The sequence below is a fragment of the Petromyzon marinus genome, chromosome 49 (genome assembly GCF_048934315.1).
Source record: "Petromyzon marinus isolate PM22_M1 ecotype Great Lakes invasive population chromosome 49, UKy_Petmar_22M1.pri1.0, whole genome shotgun sequence".
NCBI classification, from domain to species: domain Eukaryota; kingdom Metazoa; phylum Chordata; class Hyperoartia; order Petromyzontiformes; family Petromyzontidae; genus Petromyzon; species Petromyzon marinus.
Genome location: NC_133715.1, coordinates 2080674 through 2098825, shown reverse-complemented (window position 1 = coordinate 2098825; position 18152 = coordinate 2080674). Strand labels below are relative to the sequence as shown.

The 18152-nt window shown below is 42.8% G+C and overlaps 11 non-coding genes across 11 annotated transcripts; all 11 read left to right on the top strand.

Moving 5' to 3' along the window:
• The first annotated feature begins 932 nt into the window (after positions 1-932).
• TRNAD-GUC (transfer RNA aspartic acid (anticodon GUC)) lies at positions 933-1004 on the top strand. The gene has a single exon. It is a non-coding gene; the product is annotated as a tRNA-Asp (tRNA).
• Positions 1005-2491: 1487 nt separating this feature from the next.
• TRNAD-GUC (transfer RNA aspartic acid (anticodon GUC)) lies at positions 2492-2563 on the top strand. The gene has a single exon. It is a non-coding gene; the product is annotated as a tRNA-Asp (tRNA).
• Positions 2564-4055: 1492 nt separating this feature from the next.
• On the top strand, positions 4056-4127 carry TRNAD-GUC (transfer RNA aspartic acid (anticodon GUC)). The gene has a single exon. It is a non-coding gene; the product is annotated as a tRNA-Asp (tRNA).
• A 1422-nt stretch (positions 4128-5549) lies between these two features.
• On the top strand, positions 5550-5621 carry TRNAD-GUC (transfer RNA aspartic acid (anticodon GUC)). The gene has a single exon. It is a non-coding gene; the product is annotated as a tRNA-Asp (tRNA).
• A 1426-nt stretch (positions 5622-7047) lies between these two features.
• Positions 7048-7119, top strand: TRNAD-GUC (transfer RNA aspartic acid (anticodon GUC)). Its single transcript has one exon. It is a non-coding gene; the product is annotated as a tRNA-Asp (tRNA).
• Positions 7120-8606: 1487 nt separating this feature from the next.
• Positions 8607-8678, top strand: TRNAD-GUC (transfer RNA aspartic acid (anticodon GUC)). The gene has a single exon. It is a non-coding gene; the product is annotated as a tRNA-Asp (tRNA).
• A 1492-nt stretch (positions 8679-10170) lies between these two features.
• Positions 10171-10242, top strand: TRNAD-GUC (transfer RNA aspartic acid (anticodon GUC)). The gene has a single exon. It is a non-coding gene; the product is annotated as a tRNA-Asp (tRNA).
• Positions 10243-11732: 1490 nt separating this feature from the next.
• TRNAD-GUC (transfer RNA aspartic acid (anticodon GUC)) lies at positions 11733-11804 on the top strand. Its single transcript has one exon. It is a non-coding gene; the product is annotated as a tRNA-Asp (tRNA).
• A 1422-nt stretch (positions 11805-13226) lies between these two features.
• Positions 13227-13298, top strand: TRNAD-GUC (transfer RNA aspartic acid (anticodon GUC)). Its single transcript has one exon. It is a non-coding gene; the product is annotated as a tRNA-Asp (tRNA).
• Positions 13299-14726: 1428 nt separating this feature from the next.
• On the top strand, positions 14727-14798 carry TRNAD-GUC (transfer RNA aspartic acid (anticodon GUC)). Its single transcript has one exon. It is a non-coding gene; the product is annotated as a tRNA-Asp (tRNA).
• A 1496-nt stretch (positions 14799-16294) lies between these two features.
• TRNAD-GUC (transfer RNA aspartic acid (anticodon GUC)) lies at positions 16295-16366 on the top strand. The gene has a single exon. It is a non-coding gene; the product is annotated as a tRNA-Asp (tRNA).
• The last annotated feature ends 1786 nt before the right edge of the window (positions 16367-18152 follow it).

Below are 18152 nucleotides of genomic sequence, written 5' to 3'. Positions count from 1 at the left end.
TATTTCCTACCGCTTGGCCACAATTATTCGTCTTCATGGCTTGAATCTACACTTTTATACTCACGATTCACAGATTTATCTTAAGACTATGACTGACACCAAAGTTGTAGTTTCCGTACTATATCACGTTGTCTTGCTGAGGTCAAGTCGTGGATGCATCTAAACTTTCGTAAATTAAGTTGTGGTAAGACAGAGATTATGTTTTTGAGCTCTCCCCATCAAGTGCATTCACTTTTTTCTGGTTTTACTATGGCCATGTACGGGAGTGTGAGGTTAGAAACGTGGGTGTTTTCCTACACCCCAGTTTGACATTTGAAGCTCCCGTACCTAATATTACCCAAATCTAGTGCTGTTCCTTACCGGTTGGATTACTATAATGTCTTGCTTGAATGGGACCTGGACCTCCACTAGGTCGACTCGGCCTCAAATGAGGACCTGGTGCGGTGTGCAAACAATGCTAGTGGGGAGACAAAGGCAGCCGGGCGTGGCGCTGGCCACTCACCCCCGTGTGTGCCGTGCCGGCCTTAATATGAGCTGGTAACTTACAGCACTTGCCCCAACAGTCCGTTAAGGCTATGCGGGGGATCTTTGCCTTTGTGCAATTGTGGTGACTCAATGCCCCTCTTCCGACGACGAACTAGCATTAGGACTCAATGTCAGTGAAAAGAAAAGTGTTTTCTATTCAGTGTAACATGCAAATGTACAAATTTTTTTACAATGCTTCCCTTTTTTGTTGAACGGAAACACATTTTATAACAATGACCGTACGGGCATTTTAATATAGTGCTTTACTGTGGTCCAAATTACGAACGGGTCTCAGGAACGAATTAGTTTCGTAATCAGAGGAGTGCCGGTAATGTAACGGAATGTTTTATCTTTAATTTTCAACATTTATTTAGAGTCCCAAGTAACATTAGCATTAGTACAGCCATTCCTCGATAGTATAGTGGTTAGTATCCCCGCCTGTCACGCGGGAGACCGTGGTTCAATTCCCCGTCGGGGAGAGCAGGTTCTTTCAACATTCGTTTTTTAAATTATATTTTTTCCACGTACGTTAATATTATGAAGGCTTGTTGTTCACTTCTGTCACATGATTTCCACCAATCATTAAATAAGCAGTGTATCTCAAAATACTTGTCAGTTTTATACCCAGCACATAATCACGTAATCTCACTTTATTGCATGTGATTATATGATGGGTATACTATTTTTGATTTGATTACGTTATAAATGATATACTTATTGCCGATTCTGGTGCATTGGCCATCTTGGTAGTTCTGGATCTTAGTGCTGCTTCTGATTCTGTTTATACGTTTACGTTGTTAAATCGTCTTGAGACGTCTGTGGACATCTCAGGGACTGCTGCTATCTGTTGGCTCATGCCATACAACAAAGAGCAGTCTGTCTCAATGGGCGACTGCTCACCTGATCGCGGCTTAGTGTCCTCTGGGGTTGCTCGGGGCTCTAGTTTGGGCCCTCTGTTGTTCAGCCTGTATTTGCTACCGCTTGGTCACAATTTTTCGCCTTCATGGCTTAAATTGACACTTTTATACTCACGACTCACAGATTTATCTTAAGACTATGACTGATACCAAACTTGTAGTTTCGGTACTCTATCACGTTGTCTTGCTGAGGTCAAGTCGTGGATGCATCTAAACTTTCTTAAATTAAGTTGTGGTAAGACAGAGATTATGTTTTTGAGCTCTCCCCATCAAGTGCATTCACTTTTTTCTGGTTTTATTATGGCCATGTACGGGAGTGTGAGGTCAGAAACGTGGGTGTTATCCTACACCCCAGTTTGACATTTGAAGCTCCCGTACCTAATATTACCCAAATCTAGTGCTGTTCCTTACTGGTTGGATTACTATAATGTCTTGCTTGAATGGGACCTGGACCTCCACTAGGTCGACTCGGCCTCAAATGAGGACCTGGCGCGGTGTGCAAACAATGCCAGTGGGGAGACAAAGGCAGCCGGGCGTGGCGCTGGCCACTCACACCCTCGTGTGCCGTGCCTTCCTTAAAATGAGCTGGTAACTAACAGCACTTGCCCCAACAGTCCGTTAAGGCTATGCGGGGGATCTTTGCCTTTGTGCAATTGTGGTGACTCAATGCCCCTCTTCCGACGACGAACTAGCATCAGGACTCAATGTAAGTGAAAAGAAAAGTGTTTTCTATACAGTGTAACATGCAAATGTACAATTTTTTACAATGCTTCCATTTTTTGTTGAACGGAAACACATTTTATAACAATGACCGTATGGGCATTTTAATATAGTGCTTTACTGTGGTCCAAATTACGAACGGGTCTCAGGAACGAATTACATTCGTAATCAGAGGAGTGCCGGTAATGTAACGGAATGTTTTATGTTTACTTTTCAACATTTATTTAGAGCCCCAAGTGAGGTTAGTATTATTAGGGTTCAATATCTTGAGGGAGAGCCTTCCAGGTAGCTGCAGAAGTGCCTTACATTTTGCCAAAACCCGCATCCATTCCTCGATAGTATAGTGGTTAGTATCCCCGCCTGTCACGCGGGAGACCGGGGTTCAATTCCCCGTCGGGGAGTGCAGGTTTTTTTCAACATTCGTTTTTTAAATTATATTTTTTTCCACGTACGTTAATATTATTTATGAAGGCTTGTTGTTCACTTCTGTCACATGATTTGCACCAATCATTAAATAAGTAGTGGATCTCAAAACACCTGTCAGTTTTATACCCAGCACATAATCACGTAATCTCACTTTATTACATGTGATTATATGATGGGTATACTATTGTTGATTTGATTACGTTATACATAATTTACTTATTGCCGATTCTGGTGCATTGGCCATCTTGGTAGTTCTGGATCTTAGTGCTGCTTCTGATACTGTTGATACGTTTACGTTGTTAAATCGTCTTGAGACTTCTGTGGTCATCTCAAGGACTGCTGCTATCTGTTGGCTCATGCCATACAACAAAGAGCAGTCTGTCTCAATGGGCGACTGCTCACCTGATCGCGGCTTAGTGTCCTCAGGGGTTGCTCGGGGCTCTAGTTTGGGCCCTCTGTTGTTCACCCTCTATTTCCACCGCTTGGCCACAATTATTCGTCTTCATGGCTTAAATCTGCACTTTTATACTCACGATTCACCGATTTATCTTAAGACTATGACTGACATCAAAGTTGTAGTTTCCGTACTATATCACGTTGTCTTTCTGAGGTCAAGTCGTGGATGCATCTAAACTTTCTTAAATTAAGTTGTGGTAAGACAGAGATTATGTTTTTGAGCTCTCCCCATCAAGTGCATTCACTTTTTTCTGGTTTTATTATGGCCATGTACGGGAGTGTGAGGTCAGAAACGTGTTTGTTATCCTACACCCCAGTTTGACATTTGAAGCTCCCGTACCTAATATTTCCCAAATCTAGTGCTGTTCCTTCCTGGTTGGATTACTATAATGCCTTGCTTGAATGGGACCTGGACCTCCACTAGGTCGACTCGGCCTCAAATGAGGACCTGGCGCGGTGTGCAAACAATGCCAGTGGGGAGACAAAGGCAGCCGGGCGTGGCGCTGGCCACTCACACCCTCGTGTGCCGTGCCGGCCTTAATATGAGCTGGTAACTAAGAGCACTTGCCCCAACAGTCCGTTAAGGCTATGCGGGGGATCTTTGCCTTTGTGCAATTGTGGTGACTCAATGCCCCTCTTCCGACGACGAACTAGCATCAGGACTCAATGTAAATGAAAAGAAAAGTGTTTTCTATACAGTGTAACATGCAAATGTACAATTTTTTACAATGCTTCCATTTTTTGTTGAACGGAAACACATTTTATAACAATGCCCGTATGGGCATTTTAATATAGTGCTTTACTGTGGTCCAAATTACGAACGGGTCTCAGGAACGAATTAGTTTCGTAATCAGAGGAGTGCCGGTAATGTAACGGAATGTTTTATCTTCAATTTTCAACATTTATTTAGAGCCCCAAGTGACATTAGCATTATTAGTGTTCAAGATCTTAAGGGAGAGCGTTCCAGATAGCTGCAGAAGTGCCTTACTTTTTGCCAACGGTCGCAGCCATTCCTCGATAGTATAGTGGTTAGTATCCCCGCCTGTCACGCGGGAGACCGGGGTTCAATTCCCCGTCGGGGAGAGCAGGTTTTTTCAACATTCGTTTTGTAAATTATATTTTTTCCACTTACGTTAATATTATTTATGAAGGCTTGTTGTTCACTTCTGTCACATGATTTCCACCAATCATTAGATAAGCAGTGGATCTCAAATACCTGTCAGTGTTATACCCAGCACATAATCACGTAATCTCACTTTATTACATGTGATTATATGATGGGTATACTATTGTTGATTTGATTACGTTATACATTATTTACTTATTGTCGAATCTGGTGCATTGGCCATCTTGGTACTTCTGGATCTTAGTGCTGCTTCTGATACTGTTGATACGTTTACGTTGTTAAATCGTCTTGAGATTTCTGTGGTCATCTCAAGGACTGCTGCTATCTGTTGGCACATGCCATACAACAAAGAGCAGTCTGTCTCAATGGGCGACTGTTCACTTGATCGTGGCTTAGTGTCCTCTGGGGTTGCGCGGGGCTCTAGTTTGGGCCCTCTGTTGTTCAGCATGTATTTGCTACCGCTTGGTCACAATTTTTCGCCTTCATGGCTTAAATTTACACTTTTATACTCACGACTTACAGATGTATCTTAAGACTCTGACTGATACCAAAGTTGTAGTTTCCGTACTCTATCACGTTGTCTTGCTGAGGTCAAGTCGTGGATGCATCTAAACTTTCTTAAATTAAGTTGTGGTAAGACAGAGATTATGTTTTTGAGCTCTCCCCATCAAGTGCATTCACTTTTTTCTGGTTTTATTATGGCCATGTACGGGAGTGTGAGGTCAGAAACGTGGGTGTTATCCTACACCCCAGTTTGACATTTGAAGCTCCCGTACCTAATATTACCCAAATCTAGTGCTGTTCCTTTCTGGTTGGATTACTATGAAGTCTTGCTTGAATGGGACCTGGACCTCCACTAGGTCGACTCGGCCTCAAATGAGGACCTGGCGCGGTGTGCAAACAATGCCAGTGGGGAGACAAAGGCAGCCGGGCGTGGCGCTGGCCACTCACACCCTCGTGTGCCGTGCCGGCCTTAATATGAGCTGCTAACTAACAGCACTTGCCCCAACAGTCCGTTAAGGCTATGCAGGGGATCTTTGCCTTTGTGCAATTGTGGTGACTCAATGCCCCTCTTCCGACGACGAACTAGCATCAGGACTCAATGTAAATGAAAAGAAAAGTGGTTTCTATACAGTGTAACATGCAAATGTACAATTTTTTACAATGCTTCCCTTTTTTGTTGAACGGAAACACATTTTATAACAATGACCGTACGGGCATTTTAATATAGTGCTTTTCTGTGGTCCAAATTACGAACGGGTCTCAGGAACGAATCAGTTTCGTAATCAGAGGAGTGCCGGTAATGTAACGGAATGTTTTATCTTTAATTTTCAACATTTATTTAGAGCCCCAAGTGACATTAGCTTTATTATAGCCATTCCTCGATAGTATAGTGGTTAGTATCCCCGCCTGTCACGCGGGAGACCGGGGTTCAATTCCCCGTCGGGGAGAGCAGGTTATTTCAACATTCGTTTTGTAAATTATATTTTCTTCCACTTACGTTAATATTATTTATGAAGGCTTGTTGTTCACTTCTGTCACATGATTTCCACCAATCATTAAATAAGCAGTGGATCTCAAAACACCTGTCAGTTTTATACCCAGCACATAATCACGTAATCTCACTTTATTACATGTGATTATATGATGGGTATACTATTGTTGATTTGATTACGTTATACATAATTTACTTATTGCCGATTCTGATGCATTGGCCATCTTGGTAGTTCTGGATCTTAGTGCTGCTTCTGATACTGTTTATACGTTTACGTTGTTAAATCGTCTTGAGACTTCTGTGGACATCTCAGGGACTGCTGCTATCTGTTGGCTCATGCCATACAACAAAGAGCAGTCTGACTCAATGGGCGACTGCTCACCTGATCACGGCTTAATTTTCTCAGGGGTTGCTCGGGGCTCTAGTTTGGGCCCTCTGTTGTTCAGCCTCTATTTCCTACCGCTTGGCCACAATTATTCGTCTTCATGGCTTGAATCTACACTTTTATACTCACGATTCACAGATTTATCTTAAGACTATGACTGACACCAAAGTTGTAGTTTCCGTACTATATCACGTTGTCTTGCTGAGGTCAAGTCGTGGATGCATCTAAACTTTCGTAAATTAAGTTGTGGTAAGACAGAGATTATGTTTTTGAGCTCTCCCCATCAAGTGCATTCACTTTTTTCTGGTTTTACTATGGCCATGTACGGGAGTGTGAGGTTAGAAACGTGGGTGTTTTCCTACACCCCAGTTTGACATTTGAAGCTCCCGTACCTAATATTACCCAAATCTAGTGCTGTTCCTTACCGGTTGGATTACTATAATGTCTTGCTTGAATGGGACCTGGACCTCCACTAGGTCGACTCGGCCTCAAATGAGGACCTGGTGCGGTGTGCAAACAATGCTAGTGGGGAGACAAAGGCAGCCGGGCGTGGCGCTGGCCACTCACCCCCGTGTGTGCCGTGCCGGCCTTAATATGAGCTGGTAACTTACAGCACTTGCCCCAACAGTCCGTTAAGGCTATGCGGGGGATCTTTGCCTTTGTGCAATTGTGGTGACTCAATGCCCCTCTTCCGACGACGAACTAGCATTAGGACTCAATGTCAGTGAAAAGAAAAGTGTTTTCTATTCAGTGTAACATGCAAATGTACAAATTTTTTTACAATGCTTCCCTTTTTTGTTGAACGGAAACACATTTTATAACAATGACCGTACGGGCATTTTAATATAGTGCTTTACTGTGGTCCAAATTACGAACGGGTCTCAGGAACGAATTAGTTTCGTAATCAGAGGAGTGCCGGTAATGTAACGGAATGTTTTATCTTTAATTTTCAACATTTATTTAGAGTCCCAAGTAACATTAGCATTAGTACAGCCATTCCTCGATAGTATAGTGGTTAGTATCCCCGCCTGTCACGCGGGAGACCGTGGTTCAATTCCCCGTCGGGGAGAGCAGGTTCTTTCAACATTCGTTTTTTAAATTATATTTTTTCCACGTACGTTAATATTATGAAGGCTTGTTGTTCACTTCTGTCACATGATTTCCACCAATCATTAAATAAGCAGTGTATCTCAAAATACTTGTCAGTTTTATACCCAGCACATAATCACGTAATCTCACTTTATTGCATGTGATTATATGATGGGTATACTATTTTTGATTTGATTACGTTATAAATGATATACTTATTGCCGATTCTGGTGCATTGGCCATCTTGGTAGTTCTGGATCTTAGTGCTGCTTCTGATTCTGTTGATACGTTTACGTTGTTAAATCGTCTTGAGACGTCTGTGGACATCTCAGGGACTGCTGCTATCTGTTGGCTCATGCCATACAACAAAGAGCAGTCTGTCTCAATGGGCGACTGCTCACCTGATCGCGGCTTAGTGTCCTCTGGGGTTGCTCGGGGCTCTAGTTTGGGCCCTCTGTTGTTCAGCCTGTATTTGCTACCGCTTGGTCACAATTTTTCGCCTTCATGGCTTAAATTGACACTTTTATACTCACGACTCACAGATTTATCTTAAGACTATGACTGATACCAAACTTGTAGTTTCGGTACTCTATCACGTTGTCTTGCTGAGGTCAAGTCGTGGATGCATCTAAACTTTCTTAAATTAAGTTGTGGTAAGACAGAGATTATGTTTTTGAGCTCTCCCCATCAAGTGCATTCACTTTTTTCTGGTTTTATTATGGCCATGTACGGGAGTGTGAGGTCAGAAACGTGGGTGTTATCCTACACCCCAGTTTGACATTTGAAGCTCCCGTACCTAATATTACCCAAATCTAGTGCTGTTCCTTACTGGTTGGATTACTATAATGTCTTGCTTGAATGGGACCTGGACCTCCACTAGGTCGACTCGGCCTCAAATGAGGACCTGGCGCGGTGTGCAAACAATGCCAGTGGGGAGACAAAGGCAGCCGGGCGTGGCGCTGGCCACTCACACCCTCGTGTGCCGTGCCTTCCTTAAAATGAGCTGGTAACTAACAGCACTTGCCCCAACAGTCCGTTAAGGCTATGCGGGGGATCTTTGCCTTTGTGCAATTGTGGTGACTCAATGCCCCTCTTCCGACGACGAACTAGCATCAGGACTCAATGTAAGTGAAAAGAAAAGTGTTTTCTATACAGTGTAACATGCAAATGTACAATTTTTTACAATGCTTCCATTTTTTGTTGAACGGAAACACATTTTATAACAATGACCGTATGGGCATTTTAATATAGTGCTTTACTGTGGTCCAAATTACGAACGGGTATCAGGAACGAATTACATTCGTAATCAGAGGAGTGCCGGTAATGTAACGGAATGTTTTATGTTTACTTTTCAACATTTATTTAGAGCCCCAAGTGACGTTAGTATTATTAGGGTTCAATATCTTGAGGGAGAGCCTTCCAGGTAGCTGCAGAAGTGCCTTACATTTTGCCAAAACCCGCATCCATTCCTCGATAGTATAGTGGTTAGTATCCCCGCCTGTCACGCGGGAGACCGGGGTTCAATTCCCCGTCGGGGAGTGCAGGTTTTTTTCAACATTCGTTTTTTAAATTATATTTTTTTCCACGTACGTTAATATTATTTATGAAGGCTTGTTGTTCACTTCTGTCACATGATTTGCACCAATCATTAAATAAGTAGTGGATCTCAAAACACCTGTCAGTTTTATACCCAGCACATAATCACGTAATCTCACTTTATTACATGTGATTATATGATGGGTATACTATTGTTGATTTGATTACGTTATACATAATTTACTTATTGCCGATTCTGGTGCATTGGCCATCTTGGTAGTTCTGGATCTTAGTGCTGCTTCTGATACTGTTGATACGTTTACGTTGTTAAATCGTCTTGAGACTTCTGTGTACATCTCAGGGACTGCTGCTATCTGTTGGCTCATGCCATACAACAAAGAGCAGTCTGTCTCAATGGGCGACTGCTCACCTGATCGCGGCTTAGTGTCCTCAGGGGTTGCTCGGGGCTCTAGTTTGGGCCCTCTGTTGTTCACCCTCTATTTCCACCGCTTGGCCACAATTATTCGTCTTCATGGCTTAAATCTGCACTTTTATACTCACGATTCACCGATTTATCTTAAGACTATGACTGACATCAAAGTTGTAGTTTCCGTACTATATCACGTTGTCTTTCTGAGGTCAAGTCGTGGATGCATCTAAACTTTCTTAAATTAAGTTGTGGTAAGACAGAGATTATGTTTTTGAGCTCTCCCCATCAAGTGCATTCACTTTTTTCTGGTTTTATTATGGCCATGTACGGGAGTGTGAGGTCAGAAACGTGTTTGTTATCCTACACCCCAGTTTGACATTTGAAGCTCCCGTACCTAATATTTCCCAAATCTAGTGCTGTTCCTTCCTGGTTGGATTACTATAATGCCTTGCTTGAATGGGACCTGGACCTCCACTAGGTCGACTCGGCCTCAAATGAGGACCTGGCGCGGTGTGCAAACAATGCCAGTGGGGAGACAAAGGCAGCCGGGCGTGGCGCTGGCCACTCACACCCTCGTGTGCCGTGCCGGCCTTAATATGAGCTGGTAACTAAGAGCACTTGCCCCAACAGTCCGTTAAGGCTATGCGGGGGATCTTTGCCTTTGTGCAATTGTGGTGACTCAATGCCCCTCTTCCGACGACGAACTAGCATCAGGACTCAATGTAAATGAAAAGAAAAGTGTTTTCTATACAGTGTAACATGCAAATGTACAATTTTTTACAATGCTTCCATTTTTTGTTGAACGGAAACACATTTTATAACAATGCCCGTATGGGCATTTTAATATAGTGCTTTACTGTGGTCCAAATTACGAACGGGTCTCAGGAACGAATTAGTTTCGTAATCAGAGGAGTGCCGGTAATGTAACGGAATGTTTTATCTTCAATTTTCAACATTTATTTAGAGCCCCAAGTGACATTAGCATTATTAGGGTTCAAGATCTTAAGGGAGAGCGTTCCAGATAGCTGCAGAAGTGCCTTACTTTTTGCCAACGGTCGCAGCCATTCCTCGATAGTATAGTGGTTAGTATCCCCGCCTGTCACGCGGGAGACCGGGGTTCAATTCCCCGTCGGGGAGAGCAGGTTTTTTCAACATTCGTTTTGTAAATTATATTTTTTCCACTTACGTTAATATTATTTATGAAGGCTTGTTGTTCACTTCTGTCACATGATTTCCACCAATCATTAGATAAGCAGTGGATCTCAAATACCTGTCAGTGTTATACCCAGCACATAATCACGTAATCTCACTTTATTACATGTGATTATATGATGGGTATACTATTGTTGATTTGATTACGTTATACATTATTTACTTATTGTCGAATCTGGTGCATTGGCCATCTTGGTACTTCTGGATCTTAGTGCTGCTTCTGATACTGTTGATACGTTTACGTTGTTAAATCGTCTTGAGATTTCTGTGGTCATCTCAAGGACTGCTGCTATCTGTTGGCACATGCCATACAACAAAGAGCAGTCTGTCTCAATGGGCGACTGTTCACTTGATCGTGGCTTAGTGTCCTCTGGGGTTGCGCGGGGCTCTAGTTTGGGCCCTCTGTTGTTCAGCATGTATTTGCTACCGCTTGGTCACAATTTTTCGCCTTCATGGCTTAAATTTACACTATTATACTCACGACTTACAGATTTATCTTAAGACTCTGACTGATACCAAAGTTGTAGTTTCCGTACTCTATCACGTTGTCTTGCTGAGGTCAAGTCGTGGATGCATCTAAACTTTCTTAAATTAAGTTGTGGTAAGACAGAGATTATGTTTTTGAGCTCTCCCCATCAAGTGCATTCACTTTTTTCTGGTTTTATTATGGCCATGTACGGGAGTGTGAGGTCAGAAACGTGGGTGTTATCCTACACCCCAGTTTGACATTTGAAGCTCCCGTACCTAATATTACCCAAATCTAGTGCTGTTCCTTTCTGGTTGGATTACTATAAAGTCTTGCTTGAATGGGACCTGGACCTCCACTAGGTCGACTCGGCCTCAAATGAGGACCTGGCGCGGTGTGCAAACAATGCCAGTGGGGAGACAAAGGCAGCCGGGCGTGGCGCTGGCCACTCACACCCTCGTGTGCCGTGCCGGCCTTAATATGAGCTGCTAACTAACAGCACTTGCCCCAACAGTCCGTTAAGGCTATGCAGGGGATCTTTGCCTTTGTGCAATTGTGGTGACTCAATGCCCCTCTTCCGACGACGAACTAGCATCAGGACTCAATGTAAATGAAAAGAAAAGTGGTTTCTATACAGTGTAACATGCAAATGTACAATTTTTTACAATGCTTCCCTTTTTTGTTGAACGGAAACACATTTTATAACAATGACCGTACGGGCATTTTAATATAGAGCTTTTCTGTGGTCCAAATTACGAACGGGTCTCAGGAACGAATCAGTTTCGTAATCAGAGGAGTGCCGGTAATGTAACGGAATGTTTTATCTTTAATTTTCAACATTTATTTAGAGCCCCAAGTGACATTAGTATTATTAGGGTTCAATATCTCAAGGGAGAGCGTTCCAGATAGCTGCAGAAGTGCCTTACATTTTGCCAACGCTCGCAGCCATTCCTCGATAGTATAGTGGTTAGTATCCCCGCCTGTCACGCGGGAGACCGGGGTTCAATTCCCCGTCGGGGAGAGCAGGTTTTTTCAACATTCGTTTTTAAAATTATATTTTCTTTTTTCCACGTACGTTAATATTATGAAGGCTTGCTGTTCACTTCTGTCACATGATTTCCACCAATCATTAAATAAGCAGTGGATCTCAATATCTTTCAGTTTTATACCCAGCACATAATCACGTAATCTCACTTTATTACATGTGATTATATGATGGGTATACTATTGTTGATTTGATTACGTTATACATAATTTACTTATTGCCAATTCTGGTGCATTGGCCATCTTGGTAGTTCTGGATCTTAGTGCTGCTTCTGATACTTTTTATACGTTTACGTTGTTAAATCGTCTTGAGACTTCTGTGGTCATCTCAAGGACTGCTGCTATCTGTTGGCTCATGCCATACAACAAAGAGCAGTCTGACTCAATGGGCGACTGCTCACCTGATCACGGCTTAGTGTCCTCAGGGGTTGCTCGGGGCTCTAGTTTGGGCCCTCTGTTGTTCAGCATCTATTTCCTACCGCTTGGCCAAAATTATTCGTCTTCATGGCTTGAATCTACACTTTTATACTCACGATTCACAGATTTATCTTAAGACTATGACTGACACCAAAGTTGTAGTTTCCGTACTATATCACGTTGTCTTGCTGAGGTCAAGACGTGGATGCATCTAAACTTTCGTAAATTAAGTTGTGGTAAGACAGAGATTATGTTTTTGAGCTCTCCCCATCAAGTGCATTCACTTTTTTCTGGTTTTATTATGGCCATGTACGGGAGTGTGAGGTCAGAAACGTGGGTGTTATCCTACACCCCAGTTTGACATTTGAAGCTCCCGTACCTAATATTACCCAAATCTAGTGCTGTTCCTTTCTGGTTGGATTACTATGAAGTCTTGCTTGAATGGGACCTGGACCTCCACTAGGTCGACTCGGCCTCAAATGAGGACCTGGCGCGGTGTGCAAACAATGCCAGTGGGGAGACAAAGGCAGCCGGGCGTGGCGCTGGCCACTCACACCCTCGTGTGCCGTGCCGGCCTTAATATGAGCTGCTAACTAACAGCACTTGCCCCAACAGTCCGTTAAGGCTATGCAGGGGATCTTTGCCTTTGTGCAATTGTGGTGACTCAATGCCCCTCTTCCGACGACGAACTAGCATCAGGACTCAATGTAAATGAAAAGAAAAGTGGTTTCTATACAGTGTAACATGCAAATGTACAATTTTTTACAATGCTTCCCTTTTTTGTTGAACGGAAACACATTTTATAACAATGACCGTACGGGCATTTTAATATAGAGCTTTTCTGTGGTCCAAATTACGAACGGGTCTCAGGAACGAATCAGTTTCGTAATCAGAGGAGTGCCGGTAATGTAACGGAATGTTTTATCTTTAATTTTCAACATTTATTTAGAGCCCCAAGTGACATTAGCATTATTACAGCCATTCCTCGATAGTATAGTGGTTAGTATCCCCGCCTGTCACGCGGGAGACCGGGGTTCAATTCCCCGTCGGGGAGAGCAGGTTTTTTCAACATTCGTTTTTAAAATTATATATTTTTTTCCACTTACGTTCATATTATTTATGAAGGCTTGTTGTTCACTTCTGTAACATGATTTCCACCAATCATTAAATAAGCAGTGGATCTCAAAACACCTGTCAGTTTTATACCCAGCACATAATCACGTGATCTCACTTTATTACATGTGATTATATGATGGGTATACTATTGTTGATTTGATTACGTTATATACATAATTTACTTATTGCCGATTCTGGTGCATTGGCCATCTTGGTAGTTCTGGATCTTAGTGCTGCTTCTAATTCTGTTGATACGTTTACGTTGTTAAATCGTCTTGAGACTTCTGTGGACATCTCAGGGACTGCTGCTATCTGTTGGCTCATGCCATACAACAAAGAGCAGTCTGACTCAATGGGCGACTTCTCACCTGATCGTGGCTTAGTGTCCTCTGGGGTTGCGCGGGGCTCTAGTTTGGGCCCTCTGCTGTTCAGCATGTATTTGCTACCGCTTGGTCACAATTTTTCGCCTTCATGGCTTAAATTTACACTTTTATACTCACGACTTACAGATTTATCTTAAGACTATGACTGACACCAAAGTTGCAGTTTCCGTACTCTATCACGTTGTCTTGCTGAGGTCAAGTCGTGGATCCATCTAAACTTTCTTAAATTAAGTTGTGGTAAGACAGAGATTATGTTTTTGAGCACTCCCCATCAAGTGCATTCACTTTTTTCTGGTTTTATTATGGCCATGTACGGGAGTGTGAGGTCAGAAACGTGGGTGTTATTCTACACCCCAGTTTGACATTTGAAGCTCCCGTACCTAATATTACCCAAATCTAGTGCTGTTCCTTACTGGTTGGATTACTATAATGTCTTGCTTGAATGGGACCTGGACCTCCACTAGGTCGACTCGGCCTCAAATGAGGACCTGGCGCGGTGTGCAAACAATGCCAGTGGGGAGACAAAGGCAACCGGGCGTGGCGCTGGCCACTCACACCCTCGTGTGCCGTGCCGGCCTTAATATGAGCTGCTAACTAACAGCACTTGCCCCAACAGTCCGTTAAGGCTATGCGGGGGATCTTTGCCTTTGTGCAATTATGGTGACTCAATGCCCCTCTTCCGACGACGAACTCGCATCGGGACTCAATGTAAGTGAAGAGAAAAGTGTTTTCTATACAGTGTTACATGCAAATGTACAATTTTTTACAATGCTTCCCTTTTTTGTTGAACGGAAACACATTTTATAACAATGACCGTACGGGCATTTTAATATAGTGCTTTTCTGTGGTCCAAATTACGAACGGGTCTCAGGAACGAATCAGTTTCGTAATCAGAGGAGTGCCGGTAATGTAACGGAATGTTTTATCTTTAATTTTCAACATTTATTTAGAGCCCCAAGTGACATTAGCATTATTACAGCCATTCCTCGATAGTATAGTGGTTAGTATCCCCGCCTGTCACGCGGGAGACCGGGGTTCAATTCCCCGTCGGGGAGAGCAGGTTTTTTCAACATTCGTTTTTAAAATTATATATTTTTTTCCACTTACGTTCATATTATTTATGAAGGCTTGTTGTTCACTTCTGTAACATGATTTCCACCAATCATTAAATAAGCAGTGGATCTCAAAACACCTGTCAGTTTTATACCCAGCACATAATCACGTGATCTCACTTTATTACATGTGATTATATGATGGGTATACTATTGTTGATTTGATTACGTTATATACATAATTTACTTATTGCCGATTCTGGTGCATTGGCCATCTTGGTAGTTCTGGATCTTAGTGCTGCTTCTGATTCTGTTGATACGTTTACGTTGTTAAATCGTCTTGAGACTTCTGTGGACATCTCAGGGACTGCTGCTATCTGTTGGCTCATGCCATACAACAAAGAACAGTCTGTCTCAATGGGCGACTGCTCACCTGATCGTGGCTTAGTGTCCTCTGGGGTTGCGCGGGGCTCTAGTTTGGGCCCTCTGCTGTTCAGCATGTATTTGCTACCGCTTGGTCACAATTTTTCGCCTTCATGGCTTAAATTTACACTTTTATACTCACGACTTACAGATTTATCTTAAGACTATGACTGACACCAAAGTTGCAGTTTCCGTACTCTATCACGTTGTCTTGCTGAGGTCAAGTCGTGGATCCATCTAAACTTTCTTAAATTAAGTTGTGGTAAGACAGAGATTATGTTTTTGAGCACTCCCCATCAAGTGCATTCACTTTTTTCTGGTTTTATTATGGCCATGTACGGGAGTGTGAGGTCAGAAACGTGGGTGTTATTCTACACCCCAGTTTGACATTTGAAGCTCCCGTACCTAATATTACCCAAATCTAGTGCTGTTCCTTACTGGTTGGATTACTATAATGTCTTGCTTGAATGAGACCTGGACCTCCACTAGGTCGACTCGGCCTCAAATGAGGACCTGGCGCGGTGTGCAAACAATGCCAGTGGGGAGACAAAGGCAGCCGGGCGTGGCGCTGGCCACTCACACCCTCGTGTGCCGTGCCGGCCTTAATATGAGCTGCTAACTAACAGCACTTGCCCCAACAGTCCGTTAAGGCTATGCGGGGGATCTTTGCCTTTGTGCAATTATGGTGACTCAATGCCCCTCTTCCGACGACGAACTAGCATCGGGACTCAATGTAAGTGAAGAGAAAAGTGTTTTCTATACAGTGTTACATGCAAATGTACAATTTTTTACAATGCTTCCCTTTTTTGTTGAACGGAAACACATTTTATAACAATGACCGTACGGGCATTTTAATATAGTGCTTTTCTGTGGTCCAAATTACGAACGGATCTCAGGAACGAATTAGTTTCGTAATCAGAGGAGTGCCGGTAATGTAACGGAATATTTTATCTTTAATTTTCAACATTTACTTAGAGCCCCAAGTGACATTAGCATTATTAGGGTTCAATATCTCAAGGGGGGGCGTTCCAGATAGCTGCAGAAGTGCCTAACTTTTTGCCAACGGTCGCAGCCATTCCTCGATAGTATAGTGGTTAGTATCCCCGCCTGTCACGCGGGAGACCGGGGTTCAATTCCCCGTCGGGGAGAGCAGGTTTTTTCAACATTCGTTTTGTGAATTATATTTTTTTCCACTTACGTTAATATTATTTATGAAGGCTTGTTGTTCACTTCTGTCACATGATTTCCAGCAATCATTAAATAAGCAGTGGATCTCAAAATACCTGTCAGTGTTATACCCAGCACATAATCACGTAATCTCACTTTATTACATGTGATTATATGATGGGTATACTATTGTTGATTTGATTACGTTATACATAATTCACTTATTGCCGATTATGGTGCATTGGCCATCTTGGTAGTTCTGGATCTTAGTGCTGCTTCTGATACTGTTGATACGTTTACGTTGTTAAATCGTCTTGAGACTTCTGTGGACATCTCAGGGACTGCTGCTATCTGTTGGCTCATGCCATACAACAAAGAGCAGTCTGTCTCAATGGGCGACTGCTCACCTGATCGTGGCTTAGTGTCCTCTGGGGTTGCTCGGGGCTCTAGTTTGGGCCCTCTGTTGTTCAGCCTGTATTTGCTACCGCTTGGTCACAATTTTTCGCCTTCATGGCTTAAATTTACACTTTTATACTCACGACTTACAGATTTATCTTAAGACTATGACTGACACCAAAGTTGCAGTTTCCGTACTCTATCACGTTGTCTTGCTGAGGTCAAGTCGTGGATCCATCTAAACTTTCTTAAATTAAGTTGTGGTAAGACAGAGATTATGTTTTTGAGCTCTCCCCATCAAGTGCATTCACTTTTTTCTGGTTTTATTATGGCCATGTACGGGAGTGTGAGGTCAGAAACGTGGGTGTTATTCTACACCCCAGTTTGACATTTGAAGCTCCCGTACCTAATATTACCCAAATCTAGTGCTGTTTCTTACTGGTTGGATTACTATAATGCCTTGCTTGAATGGGACCTGGACCTCCACTAGGTCGACTCGGCCTCAAATGAGGACCTGGCGCGGTGTGCAAACAATGCCAGTGGGGAGACAAAGGCAGCCGGGCGTGGCGCTGGCCACTCACACCCTCGTGTGCCGTCCCGGCCTTAATATGAGCTGCTAACTAACAGCACTTGCCCCAACAGTCCGTTAAGGCTATGCAGGGGATCTTTGCCTTTGTGCAATTGTGGTGACTCAATGCCCCTCTTCCGACGACGAACTAGCATCAGGACTCAATGTAAGTGAAGAGAAAAGTGTTTTCTATACAGTGTAACATGCAAATGTACAATTTTTTACAATGCTTCCCTTTTTTGTTGAACGGAAACACATTTTATAACAATGACCGTACGGGCATTTTAATATAGTGCTTTTCTGTGGTCCAAATTACGAACGGGTCTCAGGAACGAATCAGTTTCGTAATCAGAGGAGTGCCGGTAATGTAACGGAATGTTTTATCTTTAATTTTCAACATTTATTTAGAGCCCCAAGTGACATTAGCATTATTACAGCAATTCCTCGATAGTATAGTGGTTAGTATCCCCGCCTGTCATGCGGGAGACCGTGGTTCAATTCCCCGTCGGGGAGAGCAGGTTTTTTCAACATTCGTTTTGTGAATTATATTTTTTTCCACTTACGTTAATATTATTTATGAAGGCTTGTTGTTCACTTCTGTCACATGATTTCCACCAATCATTAAATAAGCAGTGGATCTCAAAATACCTGTCAGTGTTATACCCAGCACATAATCACGTAATCTCACTTTATTACATGTGATTATATGATGGGTATACTATTGTTGATTTGATTACGTTATACATAATTCACTTATTGCCGATTATGGTGCATTGGCCATCTTGGTAGTTCTGGATCTTAGT